At 38.1% G+C, this 19,048-nt stretch overlaps 1 pseudogene; it reads right to left on the bottom strand.

The window, feature by feature from the left end:
• Positions 1 to 11,017: 11,017 nt before the first annotated feature.
• Positions 11,018 to 12,040, bottom strand: LOC139356952 (histone-lysine N-methyltransferase SETMAR-like; annotated as a pseudogene).
• Positions 12,041 to 19,048: the final 7,008 nt, after the last annotated feature.

Genomic DNA, 19,048 nt, shown 5'->3' on the forward strand with positions numbered 1-19,048 from the left:
AAAAAAGAGTCTTGTATCAACTGTTTAATGGGATTGTAAGATAAAGTGAAATTAAATATGCATGGTCTATCAGCCTTATATATCCATAAGCCACACACTAGTTTTCATTTGAGCATGTGCGTTAAATGCTGCTCAGGTTAAGTCACTATTAATAGCTCCAATGGGTGACTTGGGCAAGTCTAGTTTGTCCATTTCCTGAATAAGCACATAATCAGGTTTTCTCATATATGTAAAAGTCTGAAACACATGCATAGACACACACATACAGCCACAAACACATACAGGAATTGTATTCAGTTGGTGCAAAAGTTTTGCAATTTTTGCCATTGAAAGTAATGGCAAAGACCGCAATTACTTTTGCAGCAACCTAATGGAGTTTGCAACAACCTAATGAAGTTCCTCAGAGAAACACAATCAATGAGATGTACAGAGAGAGAGAGAGAGAGAGGGACAATTATTTTAAGCCGTTACAGAGACTGACAAGTTCAAAAGCTAAGGTTAGTAGGCTGGAAATTGAGGGAAAAGCCAGTGCTGCCATTTAAGTCCAAAGGCCATCTGCTGGCAGAATTTCTTCTGTTGGAAGTGGGGGACAGGGTAAGTCAGTCTTTGTTCTATTAAGTCCATCAACTGATTAGATGAGATCCACCCACATTATGGAAAGCAATGTGCTTGGCTCAAAATCCACCAATTAAATGTTAATCTGATCCAAGAAACACCCCTCCAAAAATGTACATATGGCCGCACGCAGTGGTTCATGCCTATAATCCCAGCACTTTGGGAGACTGAGGCATGTGGTTCATAAAGTCAGGGGATCGAGACCATCCTGGCTAACATGGTGAAACCCCATCTCTACTAAAAATACAAAAAGAAGAAAGAAAAAAAATAGAAAAAATTAGCCAGGTGTGGTGGCGGGCTCCTGTAGTCCCAGCTACTCAGGAGGCTGAGGCAGGAGAATGGTGTGAACCTGGGAGGAGGAGCTTGCAGTGAGACGAGATCGTGCCACTGCACTCCAGCCTGGGTGACAGAGTGAGACTCCTTCTCAAAAAAAAAAGTAAAAAGAAAAAGAAACATGCATATGTGTGAGCAATATCTGGGCATTGTGACTCAGCCAAGTTGGCACGTAAAATTAACTCTGTTTCCATCCTTTTCTCTCAACCTTTCCCTCTCTCTTTCACACACACACACCCCAACACACATACACATTATTTTTTATTTTTATAAAAAGGTGTCTCCAGGAAGATAATGGCTAAGGACTCAGGTAGACCAAGATTCAACTTGTATTTCACCTTTGAAGGTGAAACATTTTCTTTGTCCCCATATCTTCTTTTATTTTCTTTATTTTCTTGCAGTGAGAAGGATCTCAATATTCTACAAGCATAAGAAGAGTGTCTTCGAACGTAGTGCGAAGAGTGATTTGATTGCACACGTGAAACAGACTGACCTGTTTGGCTCATAGAAAAGGCTCAAAAAAATGTGTCATATCACTTTGGTTACTATTATAGTCTTTGCCTAACTAAACATTTATCAGAGAGGCGTTTCGTGCTCATTTTTTCTAACATGGTACCGCTCCACACATTCACCTCTTTCCCTGACTCATCTGCTCCTTACTGCTGTAGGACAGCAGAGCTCTGTTTGTTTTGTTCACCATCGTGTTCTTGCAAAGAACCTGGCAAACCAATGGAACTAAACTGAGAAAAGAATTGAATAAATGGATTATCAATATCACAGAGATTGGATTTCTGCTGAGACCATTTTAACTCTTGAGGTTGACCTCAGACTTGGTCTCAAAAGGGATTAAAGTCATTTTCAAAACTAAACACAATATAAACTTAGACAAGATGGGACACAAAAAGTAAATAAATAAACACAATAAAAGCATCTATCCATAATAAAAAGCAGAATAATGGAAAAAATTAAAAATTTAACTTTGACAAAATAAAATTTCCATTCATTAACAAGACACAGATAGTGAAAACATATTAAAATGTTATACACACTCACATACTCACACAGTTCTGGCAAAGGGCTGGTAATCAGGGTTTATGGGAAACTTACATTTCAATAATAGACAACCAATACAGTAAAAATATGAGTAAACCATTTTCACAGACACCTCGGAAAAAAGGATATAAAAATGGCCAATAAGAACATGAAAAATCAGCATTATTAGACAACAGACAAACATCCTTGAGAACTTCAGTGAGATACATCTACCCCTCACTAGGATGGCCAGAATTAAAAATTGATAACAAATGCTAGTAGGCATAAGGAGCAGTAAATCTGTTACAGTGTTAGTAACAATATAAAATGGTACTAAGCACACACCTCCTCAGCAATTCTAAAACTATGCATGTACCCAAGAGAGATAAAGATATATGTTCACAAAATACTTACATATATACTCATGGAAGATTTATGCATGTTAGCCAAAATATAGAACCCTGGTGTCCATCGATAGAACAATACATAAATAAACTGTGATGTAATCATTCAAAAATATTATTCAGCAATAAAAAAGAATTAACTATATATACCAAGGGTGTATCTCAAAAAGTTATTATGCTGAATAAAGGAAACTTAACATAAAAAATCCCACACTATAGGATTCTATTCATATTAATTTTTTAAATACACAAATCTAGTCTATGGTAGAAAAAAAAATCAGTAACAATTTCCTGGGATGCTAGTGGTAGCAAGAAACACATGGGAGAAATCAAGAGAAAACTTCCTGGGGTGGTAGTAAAGTTTAGTTATTAATAGGGGTTTGGTTACTCAAGTGTATGCATTTGTCAACACTTAGCAAAACAAAATAAGATTTATGCAGTTCATCTTTTGTAAATGTTACCTCAAAGGGCATAAAACACTGTAAACGAATCTTGTGCTGTAGTTAATGATATGCAGGCTGGAGTATTTATCATGCACACTTATTTAATTTACTGTGAAATGAATAAAAAAGAGAAGATGGATTCATAGATGGAAATTCTGATAAAAAGGAGGATGACATCTGATAAAGCAAATACAGTAAAATTTTAATAGTAGGCTCTAGAGCAAGCTTCTACAACTTGTAGCCCACAGGCTGCATGTAGCCCTGGATGGTTTTAAATGTGGCCCAATATAAATTTGTAAACTTTCTTAAAACATTATAAGATTTATTTTGAGATTTTAATTTTTTTTAGCTCATCAGGTATCGTTAGTATATTTTATGTGTGGCCCAAGACAATTTTTCTTCTTCCATTGTGGCCCAGGGAAGCCAAAAGATGGGACATCCCTGCTCCTAGAGGACATTCACTGTAAAATTAATCCAATTTTGCTACGTGTTTGAAAATGTTCATAATAAAATGTTGGAACAAATAAAATCAAAATTTAAAAATAACCTTCAAAGATATTGTAGGTTTTCAGGAAATGAATGTGTGCTTGTTGCTCTAGCTGTACTTCTAAACTTTAAGTTTTCAAGATGTCAAGGCAAAAGGACAAATCCACTGCTTTATAGAGTCTTTCTTGTCAATCATTAGATCATTTCTGGTCATGCAACGATCTGTGATTCTACATAAGCCTACCTTGCTCTCCAAATATCTCTTTGGCTCAGAGATAATCTGAAAACAAACAAACAAAAAAACAGGCACATTATTCTTTCCACCGAGTCTGAAATATACGAAGAAGTATATGTCTTCCAAGAAAGTTTCATTTAAATGTCAAAGATGTAAACCGTATTCCAAAACCATGGTGCACACATTGATGGCCGCCAGTGGGGTTGGCCCAATTCCTGCCTTGTGAAGTTTTACAGCAACAATCATCCTCCCTGTGGTTACATCAATATCTTAAAGTCAATACCTGAAGTTCTGGTGTCTTGTTACCACAAAGCATTTCTAAGTGTGCTGATTCACAGAAAGTACTTCAAACACTATTGTTCTGGAGAGGACTTGGGAAGAAAAATACAGCTATAAATCTTAAAAACACTCAGTGATGCAAAGATTGCAAAGGAGAAAGTATGGATTCCATAGTGACTGTGCTTTAATTCTCATTGTAGACAGCATTTCCCATCTTAAGTCTTCCTCAGTTTGCAAAACAGATCTAGATGCTCTAGGCCTATGGAACATTTGCCCTTAGCAATTGTTTGCTCTATAACATTTAGCACTCTGGATTATAACGACTTGCACAGGAAACCTTTCACTGGACTCTAAGCCCTTGAAGCCAGCTGAATAAACTTTTCACCTCTATATTTCAGCTTGGTGCTAGATCTTGTTTACAAGGTAGAATTAAAATTATTTGATAAATGAATGAGGAATGAAAGAATGAATATCGTTAGTTAATTTGATTGTGTAGAGATTTTGACTCTGTATTTTCTCATGCCATATCCTAAGATCGTCTATCATTTGAAAATCTCATGGTTGCAAATAAACAACAAAAACCAATCCAAATTGGTTGAAGCAAAAGGAATCATGTCATGAAAGGTTCAGTGGTAAGACTAGTTTTAAATGTGCATATGTTTGGACTAAAGTGAATCTATTTTCTCTTCATCTCTCAGCTCTCCTCTACCCTGGTATTCTCCGCATTTTAAAATCACTGTTACCCTCCCCTGAGGTCTCAGCTGGCTGACTGCAACCCCATGGAACATCCTTCCAGGTTCCGAACAAGCAGAGAAAGAAAGAGAATCCTTTTCCCTGTATTGACATCAATAGTCTTGAGAGTTACAGTGCTCATCGCAGCTTGGTTGTTTCCCGTACCTGAAAGTCACATTTTCTGTTTCACATAAACTATCAACTTTCACTTTATACACAATGAATAAATTCAAAATTCACAAAGGAGCTACAAATCACCTACCACCCTTATTTGAATGACATATATAATAAAATATTTTTTCCTGAAGCATTCCTCATATACAATACTAGACCAAGTGTTTTTATGACTTTTTCCTCCAAGTGATCTTTCAACCAGATGATATGTTATATAGAAAATTACTTCCTCATGGTTTTACTCCATCTTGCCATGAAAACTTAACTTGCTCATGTGACCAGAGCCATTTCCTTCACTCCTTTATGGCTTATCTGAATCCTACCTAGTCATTTTTCAAGGGTTGGCTCAAACACTGTTTTTTCTCTAAATATTTTCTAACTACCTCCAAAGTGAAGGCTGTATTCCTCATCTCTGAATTGAGATGATATTTAATGTCCTTGCCAATCATTGTGTATTATCCGTAACACACATATTGGCACTGTATGTGGACTTTAGGTTGGTATGGTGGCTATAATCTTGCTATAAAATTAATTTGTGATGACATATCTCACCTTTTTCTTAGATGCAAAGTAAGTAGAAAGTTTGCAAATCATAAATCTAACCAGGAATAAAAAGATATCATAAGCAACGTGTTTAGAACTGTGTTTGGCATACAATAGCATTCCAGAAGTTGTAGCTGCAATTTTCATTATTTTATTATCTCCATTGGTAATTTTTAAGTGTACATTGTGGGTTCACAAAATTATAAACTCTTTGAGGACAAATACTTTGTATCAAAGTTTTTTTGTATCCTTAGGATACACCACAACACCTTGAAGATCAAAGACAGTCAATAAATTTTGATCTAATATCTCCAGTTGCTATTATCTGCTATGAGAGATTTGTGCAGTGGAAATTTTCAAACATAAAATACTATATGCTAGTAGAGAGGTACCTTTTTAGTAAAATATGTATCACTTTTTTGATGGATTGCTTGTCTTTTCTGAAACTGTTTTGTCTCCAATACATTTTTCAAGGGTCCTTGTTCCTAGAAGCCTATCTATGCAATCTGTATAACACTGAGCTATTTCATTTCCGTTTTTATCTTATTGGGATACGATTCTGACAGTAAAATGATGTAGAAGGAAAAAATGCTCATAATAATGACTATTTTAGGGTGGGCAGCTTCTCTTCGTTAAGAACATTAAGAACATTCTTTGAAAAGGATTTTCAACAAAATTATTTGCCTTCACTGTACATATATCTGGTGGAACTTCTGGGCTTAATTTTTAAGATATTTTTCAAAATGAGTAGCTTAAGTAGGCATATGATTTGTTTTGACATGTGATTATAATTTGCTGTTATGGTGGTTTTAAAACACTTTTGCAAATGATCTGGCACTTTGCCATCAAAAGGCAAGGTCTGCATTCCCTTCCCCTGGGACTTTGGCAAGGTGGGACTTTGGGATTGCCTCAGCAAATAGAAAGTGACAAAAAAGACATGACTTCCATGGCTACCTTAAAAAAGCATGTGTAGCTTCTGCTTATTTCTCATGGGACACTGACTCCACCAGTCATGACATGACCTGTAAGATGTCTCATTATCTTGAGATGACCATATGGAAAGGCCAAGTGGAGAGACCTCATAGAGACAGAGACACCCAGGGAACCCCAGTTCTTCCAGCCCCTTCTGTTTGAATCTCCCAGCCCAAGGGGCAGGCATGTGAGGGAAGGTGCCTTATAGATGGTGCCAATCTCAGCCACCATCTGACTTCAATGGCATGAGACACCACAAGTAAGAGCTGCCAAACCGAGCCTAGTTATTCCCCGCATTGGTGAGCAAGCTAGATTATTGCCAATGTTTTAAGCTACTGTTTTGGAGTAGTCTGTTATGCAGAAAAAGATAACCAGAACAGTCCTATGGCCATTAGCAAAGGCAATATTCTTCACAATTAAAGTTTTAATACCAAGGTATTGAGAGCAACCAGTCATGATACATTAGTTTTAGCATCGATTCATGTGGTTTTGCTTGACATGAAAGAAACTGATAAGGAGGGGAAGATTATTTCTCAATTGTTCTGGATAGAGGAAAACAAGTGGCAAATCTGGTTATTTTTTCCCCCTGAATTTTCATTAATATTTTTCACCTTTTATTAATATATTAGGTGTGTAAAATATTCTAAGGACTTACTGTATTAGTCTGTTCTTGCGTTACTATAAAAAAATACTTGAGGCTGGGTAATTTATTTAAAAAGAGGTTTCATTGGCTCATGGTTCTGCAGGCTGTACAGGATGCCTGGTGGCATCAGCTCCCGGGGGGTCCTCAGGAAGCTTACACTCATGGTGGAAGGCAAAGGAGAGCAAGGTGTCTCACATGGCTGGAACAGGAGAAAGAGAGAGAGCAAGAAGGTGCTACATAGTTTTAAACAACAGATCTCACGATAATTCACTCACTTACAATCACCGAGGGAATGGTACTAAACTATTTATAAGAAATCGCCCCCATGAGCCAATCACCTCCCACCATGCCACATCTCCAACACTGGGGATTACAATTGAACATGAGATTTGGGTGGACACACAGATACAGACGATCACTTATATACTTGCTAATTCATTTATGTATTATGGCTATAGCTTATTGTCTCCCTCTCCTGACTCCATCAGGTACAGCTTGAAAAGAGCAGACACCTTTCTTCAATGTGTTCACTGAAGAATCCCAGAAGCTTCCTTAATAGTAATTAGGAAGAAAAAGTAAATTGAAACACCAAGATTCTGTGCCACATCCATCAAGTTGCCGGTGTCTAAAAGACCAGAAATTCCAAGAGTTGACAGAGATCAGAGAAGTGGGCACATATACATATTAAACATGCGTGAATAAATGGTGCCATAATTTTGGAAATTTTCACCATTAGAGGAATGGATAAGATGGGGCATGTACAAAATAATGTTGATACCATAGCTTTCATTAATAAAATGTATCAAAATGATTAAAACCTGAAAATTTAACGGTAAGTAGAAATAAACAAGTAGTAAAAGTATATGAGCACTATGATATCATTTGCTTTAATTTTAAAAAAACTTTAAAAGTTGACAATGTATATAAATACTATAAATTTGTTTAACATGTAGACATTTATATAAATTAATGTGTATTTATATGTAATACATTTTGATGGGTACATAAATTAATAGCAAATGTATAGAACATTGTTCAGAAGAATCTTGGTTACCTCTACCAATGGATGGAGGGAATGGTAATGAAAAGTGGCCTTTAATGGCACATAGTATAGTCTATGTCCTTAGCAATAATAACATTATTATTAAAATATTAATACTAATTTAAAGACCTGAGCCAAAAATGACAAATATCTCTAATTGTTAAATATGATTTCTGGGCATGTGAGAATTGGTTATTTTCTGTACTTATATCTACATTTGAATTATTTCCCATAAAAGAACCTAATTATATAGTCTCAGCATATGTTTAAACTATTTCATCCAAAACAGGAGCTAATCACATAAGAGTCTGTTGAGGAGTATGTGTGGGGCTCAGGTAGAAATGGAACAATATTCCTAGAGCAGTGACAAGAAAAGTTGCATAGAGTAGATAAAACTACTGCTAGTCTTTAATGCCTTGTGAGCATTTGCCAAGGTTATGCACTGAGAAGGGAGATCCCAGATAGAAATTAGTGAGGTGAGGGGAGCTGCCGTGGGAAATCCATGCCTAGAAGAAACTGCACATAGGAAGTTTGGCAGGATGGAATGCAAGGCTGATCCCCAAAGTGGACAGAGGGCAGAGTCCCCTCATGAGTTCCTCTGTTGGGGAGGTCCCCAGGTACCCATGCTAAGTCAGGCACCATGCTATACTTTCCTCAGTGGCGCAGCCAACTTACTTTATTTACAATCATAGCAAGTCCTTTTAAAGAAAACAATTATCTTCTTTTGTAGAACACAGTTATTTTCTGTATTCATCATTTGAGTTAATAATATGAATGGCAAAGAAAGGAAATATGGACAGTGAAATTTTTCTTTTAATTAACTTCATCCATATAATTATGCCAATAAGTAATAAAAATGATAAAACCTAAAATAAAGTGAACAATATAGTGTTAAATAAGCAAAATAATCCCAGAAATGACTTTCTATTTTAAAGAGGTGCATGTATGAATAACATTTCATGCATGAATTAAAGTTTGAAACAAAAATGCTATACCTCACAGTTTCCACTTTTAAAAATATTTAATCAAATAAGAATTTTGATCAGTCACATAGAATACCAGATTCAAAGTAACTGAAGTTTTATTTCTTCTTATTATTTTTTATTTTTATTTATTTTATTTTTATTTTTATTTTTGATACCTAGTCTCACGCTTGTTGCCCAGGCTGGAGTGTAATGGTGCGATCTTGGTCCACTGCAACCTCCACCTTCCAGGTTCAAGCGATTCTCCTGCTTCAGCCTACCAAGTAGCATTTCTGCTGTTTTCTTAACTGTGTGACATTGTTTTGTCCACATGCCTTTGTCCACATACCAAGGAGGTTGGAGATAGCACCAAAAGCACGCTAGAACAATTCCACATTAGGACTGAGTTACCCTTCAAATGAATATGTGTGGTGAGTCCTGTAACACAGGTCAGTCTCTTACCTCCTGTTTCTTGCAGTGAATCTGAAGCCAGCGTCTTGTGAGGGCTTGGGAGCTGGAGGTATCTGGCCAAGAAAAAAATACCTCCCCTCACCCCTCACTGTAAGCCATCCTCTAGCCAACAGCAGCAGCCATTGGTTTGGAAAGAAGAGTACTAAGTTTAAGTCTGGCAAAGTTTTGATGAATAACTGGTTCTGGACATGTTAAATTTCTGAAATAAGACTGTGTTGAGATCCCACGTCACTTCCGAACTTCAGTTATCTAAGAAGTACCAGAGAGTAATAATGACTGACTAAATTTTACACCGGGAACAGAGAACAGCTCCATTTTCTTCTAAGCTGATTATTTCTAAAAGTCAGTGGTTGGGTTCAGCTCACAGGAACCAGCATAGTGTAGTCACAGAGTAGTTCACAGAAGTTTGATTTGATTATTAGATAACTGAGTTAGCCCTCTATGGCTGCCATAAGAAAACCACACACTGGATGGATTAAACCACAGGAATTTATTTTCTCACAGTTCTGGACTCTAGTAGTCCAAGGCCAAGGAGTTGACATGGTTGATTTCTGGTGAGGCTTCTCCTCTCATGGCCTCTTCTCTGTGTGTTCAAAGAGAGAGGGAATCCCTGGTGTCTCTTCCTCTTCTTCTTCTTTTTTTTTTTTTTTTCTGAGACAGAGTTTCACTGTTGTCACCCAGGCTGTACTGTAGTGACACGAGCTCAGCTTACTGCAACCTCTGCCTCCAGGGTTCAAGTGATTCTCCTCCCTGAACCTCCTGAGTACCTGGGATTACAGGCTCCTGCCTCCACACCCAGCTAAGTTTTGTATTTTTAGTAGAGACAGGATTTCACCATGTTGGCCAGGCTGGTCTTGAACTCCTGACCTCAGGTGATCTGCCTGCCTCAGCCTCCCAAAGTGCTGGGATTACAGGTGTGAGCCACCGCACCCAGCACTCTTCCTTTTCTTATAAGGATATCAGTCCTAGATTGGGGCCCAATTTTTATGGACTCATTTTACCTTAATTACCTTCCCAAAGGCCCTAGCTCCAAATATGATCACAATGAGAGACCGGGTTTCAACATATAAACACTGGGGACAAAATTTAGTCCATAAAGTAACCATGGAAAAGACCAATGGGCAAGCACTTTTGCAAGCTGCATTTATTTAACAGTATATGACAGCAGTGTGTCAGTTGATAAGCAGGGAGGCAGTCATGGTTAACAGGTCTTTGGGACCAGGAAGGGAAGGAAAGGAGGAGGCCCTCTTTACTCATACTGTTGTCTGATCAGCATTTCTGATGAGGAGCATTTCCCCACACCTGCAGGACAAATGTATGTTTATACAAATCTACTTTAAAGAGCAGCCTGTCTGAGAGCAAGTTTGCATGCATAAGTTTTTCATAAACAGATATTAAAATGTGAATTTGTGCAAAACTGTTAGATTTGCTCAAACTCAATGTAATTTAGTTAATTTTGTCAGGGATGAAAGAAGGTAGAAAATAAAGAAAAAAGAACAGGATGTTATAATAAAGAAGCATTAATAAAGTGAAACTATGATAGTATAAATTCAAAGTTCAAGATCGGAAATGATAAAGGCTAGTGCAAAAGTAATTGCGGTTTCAGACCATGAACTTTAAACCATTATAACTAGGCTCAAACACATCTGTATTAATCAAAATAGGAAATATTACAGTCAAGACATTTTTTCCAATGATAAATGTTTGTGTATTCCTGCAGCATAAAAATCCATGCTTTGGGATTCGACATACTCTTGGAAAAATATTTTCTGCATCTTGCTGGTGGTGGAAGCGTTTACCCTGCACACAGTTGTCGAGATGCTTGAAGAAGTGGTTGTTGGTTGGCGAAAGGTCAGATGATTATGGTGGATGGGGCAAAACTTCGTAGCCTAATTTGTTCAACTTTTGAAGCGGTCGTCGTGTGACTTGCAGTTGAGTGTTGCCGTGGAGAATTGGGCCCTTTCTGTTGACCAATGCCAGCCGCAGGTGTTGCAGTTGTTGGTGTATCTCATGGATTTGCTGAGCATACTTCCCAGATGTAATGGTTTCACCTGGATTCAGAAAGCTGTAGTGGATCAGATTGGCAGCAGACCACCAAACAGGGACCATGACATTTTTTTGGTGCAATTTTGGTTTGGGGAAGTGCTTTGGAGCTTCTTTTCAGTCCCACCACTGAGCTGGTCATTACTGGTTAGAGTATGAAATCTACTTTTTGTCGCATGTCACAGTCTGATGGAGAAATGGCCTGTTGTTGTGTAGAATAAGAGAAACAACACTTCAAAATGATGATCTTTGTTTATTTTCACTCAGCTCATGAGGCACCCACTTGTCGAGCTTTTTCACCTTTCCAACTTGCTTCACATGCCAAATGACTGTAGAATAGTAGACATTGAGTTCTTTGGCAACTTTTCTTGTAGTTGTAAGAGGATCAGCTTTGATGATTGCTGTCAATTGGCCATTGTCAACTTCCAATGGCCGGTCACTATGTTGCTCATCTTCAAGGCTCTCTTCTCCTCTACAGAACTTCTTGAACCACCACTGCTGTACGCTTGTTAGCAGCTCCTGGGCCAAATGCATTGCTGATGTTCTGAGTTTTCTCTGTTGCTTTTTGACTCATTTTGGAGTCGAATAAGAAAATTGCTCAAATTTGCTTTTTGTCTAACATTATTTCCATAGTCTAAAGTAAATACAAAATCGACGGTAAGTACTAAGTTACTAACAAAAAAAAGCAAGAAATGTGCATTAAAATGATGTATAACATAACCACATTTATTAAGAATGTATTCCAATATCAAATGAAAAATTTAAATAATGCAAAAACCACAATTTTTTTGCACCAACCTAATGTGAAGGAGAATACTTAGAAAGAAGAGTAAAATGGTGGAAAAGTAGAGAGAGAGAGTGAGAGCAAAAGCAAGGAACAAAACCATAAAATCAGACTCAGATGCTCAAAATCGTTTTGTTCCCAAAGACAGAGAAATCAGAAAGGAGGGATTGATCACAGAAATGCTTGAGATTGTCCAGGCTGCATCCTGGAGCAACTTGCTGGTTGCAGAGCACATGAGTGGAAAATCACCCACACCAAGTGACAGCATCATGTAATTTCAGAACAAAAACCAGGGGAAGATCCTAAAAGGTTGGAGAAACGGTAAATCAGCAGTCTTCCTGTAATGAAGGAGGAGTTGATGTAAGATTCCGCAGTCGTTATCTCAGAAATTAAAACTGCAGAGGAAGAAATCCTTTCAAAATTCTAAGGAAAATGATTTTCAGGCTAAAAATTTTATATCTCACCCACCTACTAATCAAGTATGAGAAAGTAATTCAGACTTTTCAGAAAAGCAAGACCGAACATTTTTGGGGTTTGTCCTATTTGTTTTCAGGATATACTTCCTCAAAAAGAGGAAAAGAGGCAAGGAGTAGGAAATCCTGATATTTGGGCAAAGGGAATGCGATGCCTAATAAAGCACAGTGTGATTCCTGGCTGATGGGAGAAGGGAACAACCAGGAGAATAGCTGAGCAGCCAGGCTGGGAACAACGTCTTGACTGGTGCAGTGAAATCAAAGGCTTCAGGATGTAAGGATGAAATGAACCCGCATGTCTGATGTGTTTGGACTCATTGAAAGGCGAATCACATCTCTGGTAGTTTAAGGATAAACTTGTGATAGACCTATAGTCCATCAAACACATGAAAACTTCAGAAAATAGAGATTCACGAGAGAATCAATGTACTTATAATACAGTAATTGGCTTAGGTCCGCTACTATTTATGTGGTCACAATGACAGTAACACTGAATACTGATGTGACCCAAAATGATGCCTTAATTATTCTGGGTGGAGGATGGAGGGTGTGCAAGAAAGTGAAATCTTGATTTTCCACAGTAAGGAAACCATAGTGATACCTGAGACTGACAAGTCAAAAGTTATTAGTGTAAATACGTTATTTAGACAAATAGAGGATGGTACCAGAAGAATTTTTAGGGGATGAGTTAAAATCAGGGAAAAAGATGGGTGGTACATCTTATAAAATATTTTTACTTTTTAAAGTAGGTATACTTTATATGTTGGTTAGGTAATTTTTAAAATTTAATTATTCAATTAAAATTCAAGTGTGGAATACCTATTACGGCCTAGGAATTGAAATTGGCGCTGTGGAAGATGTAGGAAATACAGGGGAAATTTTAGCATATGTTCTACAGAGAGCCTGGAAAAGTTGAAAGCCAAAGTCTTGTACATAAATAAACTACTCAGAGATTGATAATTAAGTGGTAAGTTTTCTGGAGCAGGTTGGAGTAACAGGGAACCAAAGAAGGCAGTCCCATGTGGATGAAGCAGTCAAGAGCAGCTTCATGGAGGAGGTGAGACACAACAGGCCCTGGAAGGAGATGTTCATGTAAACTGAGACTTGGCAACATTTTCTGAATGCTTCTGCTGTGCCAGGTGCTATTATGAGACTTGGCAACATTTTCTGAATGCTTCTCCTGTGCCAGGTGCTGTTATGATTTTTTTTCTTTTTTTCTTTTTTTTTTTTTTGAGATGGAGTCTTACTCTGTCACCTAGGCTGGAGTTCAATGGCACCATCTCTGCTCACTGCAACCTCTGCCTCCCAGGTCTAAGCAATTCTCTGCCTCAGCCTCCCGAGTAGCTGGGATTACAGTCACATGCTAATTTCACTCCGGCTAATTTCTGTATATTTAGTAGAGACAGGGTTTCACCATGCTGGCCAGGCTGGTCTTGAACTTCTGACTTCATGATCCACCCACCTTGGCCTCCCAAAGTGCGGGAATTGCAGGCGTGAGCCACCGCACCCGGCTGGTGCTGTTATGATTTCTATTCATTCCTTGGTTTAATTCTTGATTTAACTCCATGCAGTATGTTTTATTGTGATCATCTCTGCTTTTCAGATGAAACCTTGCAAGAGCTACGCAAGCTGAGCATCTTGTCTGCACTCACATGAATTTTAAATAGCTAGTTAGGGTTGAATGAGCAACTCACATGCTAGTTCAGTGTTCTTATCTGAACAATAAGTATATTAGGCTAAGTGAACTCTAAAATCTCTTCCATGCCCCGTTCTTTGGTCCTATAATCCCGAAATTGTGATTTCTCTTGGACCTTGGCTAGGGGTGAAGTGGGGGATGAGCGTGCACGCAGTGTGTTCATGTCTTACATTTTTATAATTTAAACATTAGTACTCTTTGCCTCCAGGTTAAAAAATAATAATAATAAAAGAAAAGGGATTGGTGGTTAGGACTCCAGTGTTAAAAATTCAATAACGCACCAGTTAGTTAGCTCTTGTGACTGTAGTTCCTCGTCATCACCACTGAAAGATGGCTAGAGCTTAGCTTCCAAGGTCAGTGAATTCTAGGTTTGGAAAACAGCACAGTTTATAAGTTCAAGCATCTTTAACCTGTATTCTAATTTAGTTGGGTATTTCATCAAGTTATTTGACCCAGAGCAAAGCATTTGATCCCTTCATGAATTCCAGTCTCACGTATATGCACCTCATACACACTAAGAACGCTTGAATCTACATGCGCTCTCTCAGTATTAGGAGGTAAACCTGATAATACCACATTGCAGCCCAGGCTTTCTTACTGAATTTTCCTACTGGCTGACACAGGGAAGTAGTACATAGTGGTTGAGACCACAGAATTGGGATTCCGGATCTGTCTGTAAGTCCTTGCTCTGCCCTTGCTGCATCACCTTGATGCTACTTAAACACTCTAGACTCTACTTTCTTATGTGAAAAATAAATAAAGAAAATAAAGTAGTGCCTACTGAACAAGGCTATTGAATTAAAGGAGATAATAAACGTAAAACTTTTAGCACAGTACTTCAAATTTCACGTTTCAACAAATGTCAAGGGTGTTTTGTTGTTTTTTGGTTTTGTATTTATTTGCTTATCTATCTATCTATCTATCTATCTATCTATCTATCTATCTCTCTACCTGCCTAACTTTTTCAGAGACCTATTGACAATGTGTATTTTTATACTTACCCCAGTCAAATCATTGGTTATTTGGGGAGCACTCCTGGGTGTTCAGACTTCATAATCAATGACCAGATATACCGAAACCAGCTACTTTGTACTGACTTTCATACTTTGGTCTCTGGATTTTGTTTTTTTCCGGTCTTAGGACGCTCTTTTTGAGATGGCACTAGGAGATGCATATAGTGGTTGTTGGGGCTCAGAACATGCAAAATAACACAAAATACGGTATACTGCCCTGCTAAGTCCTTAGAACTGAAGGCGATTTGGAAGGACTTCAGCTACGTCTTCTGGACCTTCTGCCACCCTCCTTTCTTCCCCTCCATTATCTACCAAGTGAGTCACAGAAACTGGAATCTCTCTCCTCAAAAACAAACCGTAAAACCCAGGAAGGTCTCTGACCTGCTCCCTTTCCCTTGAAGGTCCTCACGTGACAAGGGCCCTGCCCCATTTCCCAGGTGATAGGAGGAAGACATTTCTTACAGAGACACAGAAAACAAGCTGAGTAAATAGGCTTTGCTGAGTTTACCCCGACTTTATTACCTAGATCCTACACTTTTTGTCCAATAGTGTTTCTCTATAATCATTCTCTTCTCTCATCAGACTTAGGATAAGTACACAGTTTTCCCTGAGTCTTGTAAAACTGATTAAAAAAATTGTGTAAGCCTCTCTCTTGTTATTCTGTCTTTTCTTTTCTTATTTATTTATTTATTAATTATTTATTCTTTTTTTGAGATGAAGTCTTTCTCTGTTGCCCAGGCTGGAGTGCAGTGGCATGATCTCGGCTCACTGCAACCTCTGCCTCACAAGTTCAAGTGATTCTACTGCCTCAGTCTCCCAAGTAGCTGGAACTACAAGTGCCCACAACCACACTCAGCTAATTTTTGCATTTTTAGTAGAGACGAGGTTTCATTATGTTGGCCAGCCTGGTCTTGAATTCCTGACCTCGTGATTTGCCCGCCTCGGCCTCCAAAGTGCTGGGATTAGAGGTGTGAGTTACCATGCCCAGCCATTATTCTCTCTTTTCTTATAACAGTGTTGGTCATGACCCCTGCAATGAATGAGGAGAAGATAGTACTTTTTTTTCTCTTCTACATGGTATTAGTTATGCTGAAAAATGAAGTATTCAGATTCAAACTACTCTATGTTCTATGTGCTCATCTTCTAACAATGACTAGCAGAGCAGCAATTGAGGTAATTATGTGATCTTCTGGAGACTAAACTTCCTCATCAGCAAATGGGAATGTTGGGACATACTTTGTCCTTAGAAAGTAAGAATGTGATTGTGAGACTGGGATGGTGAGAATGAGAGATAATGCACAAATGCAGTGAAGAGAAAAAAAGCTCAATAAAATATGTTGACATCATTGTTATTACCTGCTCTGGCTAGAAAGAAACTTAACTCATCACTATTCTCACTTCAGAATTTAATCGTGATAAACTCTAAGTTTTTTATGTAGTTTTATGGAAAAGTGAATCAATTTTTATCTTTTGATTCTCCCTCAAAACTTATGAACATGTTTCTTAAACTCTATGGATTTTTATTTCTTCTTAGAATAGAATCACAAACTGATAAATTGCATGAAGAAGACCCCAGTATACATCTTCTCAACTCCCCTCCTTTGAAGGGGAAGACACTGAAGTTCCAAGTGGAAAAAAACCAAAACAAAAGAAACCTTCCTCAACCCTCCCAGCTCTTTAGGAGAAGAATTCCGCCCTGTTAGAGGAGTCTCACATCTTTACAGAGCGGCATTCTGTGCCTATTCTCTGCTGTGGTTTAATGCATTCTTTGATAGCCTCTTCAGCACTTCAGATTATTACAATTATTAAAAACACTGACAATTAAATCACAACACTGTTGTCCTTCTTGCCCCTCCTCATTTCAGTCCCAAACTTTAACAAAGTATTTAGGCTCTCTTTTCTGTACAGAAATGTACCCTAACTTTTCCAGCTAACATCTCTAACCTGTTTTAAAAAAGGAACAGTGGTGATATCAGGTAGCCTGTTCCAGTTTCCACAGAGCTATTCAGAAAAGTGTTCCTTAAAACTGACAGTCTAGGTCTCATCAGACAGACACTTTCCTGTTCAAATTTATGAAACTAGGAAACAGCACTATATCTACTTAAGCCTTCTTCATTTTCAACTAAATAATACGAATTCTTCTAATCTCCTTTTGAATCTACTTTGCTGGTTGATTATTTCTTGTCTTTACTCTTTTCTATTCCCCAGAGAGAGGTTCCCCAGGTATGAGGGCCTTTCTATTTATTGGAATGGACTCAGTGGGGATATTCACCCTGACAAAAAGACAGGAGCACAGGTTAGGCATTTAGTGTACATTTGTGAGGATGAAAAGAGACAAAAATTCAAGAGGAGAGGCTAACACTATGGTTCTGTACACAAAACAAATGTACATAGACGTTTGTACTCAAGACCACTTCTTGCCTCGAGTTGTGCCCAAGAAGAAAGGCAGGGCTTGAAAGCTCAGTGATGGGCCTGAGCCTTGATATCAGCTCCAGGTGTGGCTCTTGTATTTTTCTGCTCACCTCTTCTGACTTACTAGGGGTCAAAGTCTGACCTTTTAACAGTGTGACCTTAGATATTTGACTTCACCTTGCTACTCTTCTCAACTTCTTCATGGTGTAAAATGAAGATGAGAGTGCTTGGCACTAATTCTGGAAGAATCTGAACTGACAGTGTTGAAGTAAGTACCTGGCAAGCAGTCACTCAACATATGGCAGAGAAGACACTGCTGCTGCTGTTGATGTGGAATCAGAGGAAACAGATAGCAGTCATTCCAAATGTTAGGGAGAATGATGTTTTCTTAATCCTTCAGGCTATTAGTTTTAGTAAAACAAACAAAAATCATTTGTTTTCCAAAGAATCCAAATCTATGAAATTAACCACTTAGACAAGTTTTAACAGCCAAATAAACTTATGAGTTGGAGGATAGTCTGATCCACAGGTAATAGATTCCTAGTTATTAATAGTGATGTGGTAATAAACGGAGGTGTTCCTAGGTGGTGTTTTCACTTTGTGGATAATGTCATGGCAGTTAACTAAATTGTTTTGCACAAAGCATTTCTTGGTGTCTTCTGCCAAAATTTTATCATCCTCCCATCCAAGAACTAACCGGGCCCAACACTGCTTAGCTTCTGAGACCAGACACGATCGGCATGGTATGACCATACACAAAAAGGTATCATCCTCAGCTTGAAGGAACATTCATCACATTCAGGGCCCAGTTGAAAAATTCTTAACATTTTTACCTATGCAATTATTTTTTAAAGAAGTGACTGATTTGATCAGTCTTCGGTCCCATTCTACATGAGTGTTATTATTTTGTGCTCTTTGGCTTGACTTAGTCTCATGGTGGAAAACTGATATTGAAGAAGCAGCATCTTCTTGCCTAGACCTTTCCTAATGGCATCAAGCCTGAGAGCTGTACAGCCTCTTCATCTACCCTGGACCAGCTCTCTCATTTCACATTAGAGGAAATTGCATTGTGGAGAGTTGAAATGTCTAGTCCGAGGTCACACCATGTGTCAGGAATAGATCTGAAGCTAGGATCCAGCCAGGTTTCTGCATATCAGACCACTGTAATGTCCACTTTCATAGAATAAAAATAAATCAATGGGGTCTGAGAGAAAATGTCACATGCTGAGAAACACTGGTATAGGTGGTATAAAGTCATCAT

Source organism: Macaca nemestrina, chromosome 11, assembly GCF_043159975.1.
Source record: "Macaca nemestrina isolate mMacNem1 chromosome 11, mMacNem.hap1, whole genome shotgun sequence".
Lineage (NCBI taxonomy): Eukaryota > Metazoa > Chordata > Mammalia > Primates > Cercopithecidae > Macaca > Macaca nemestrina.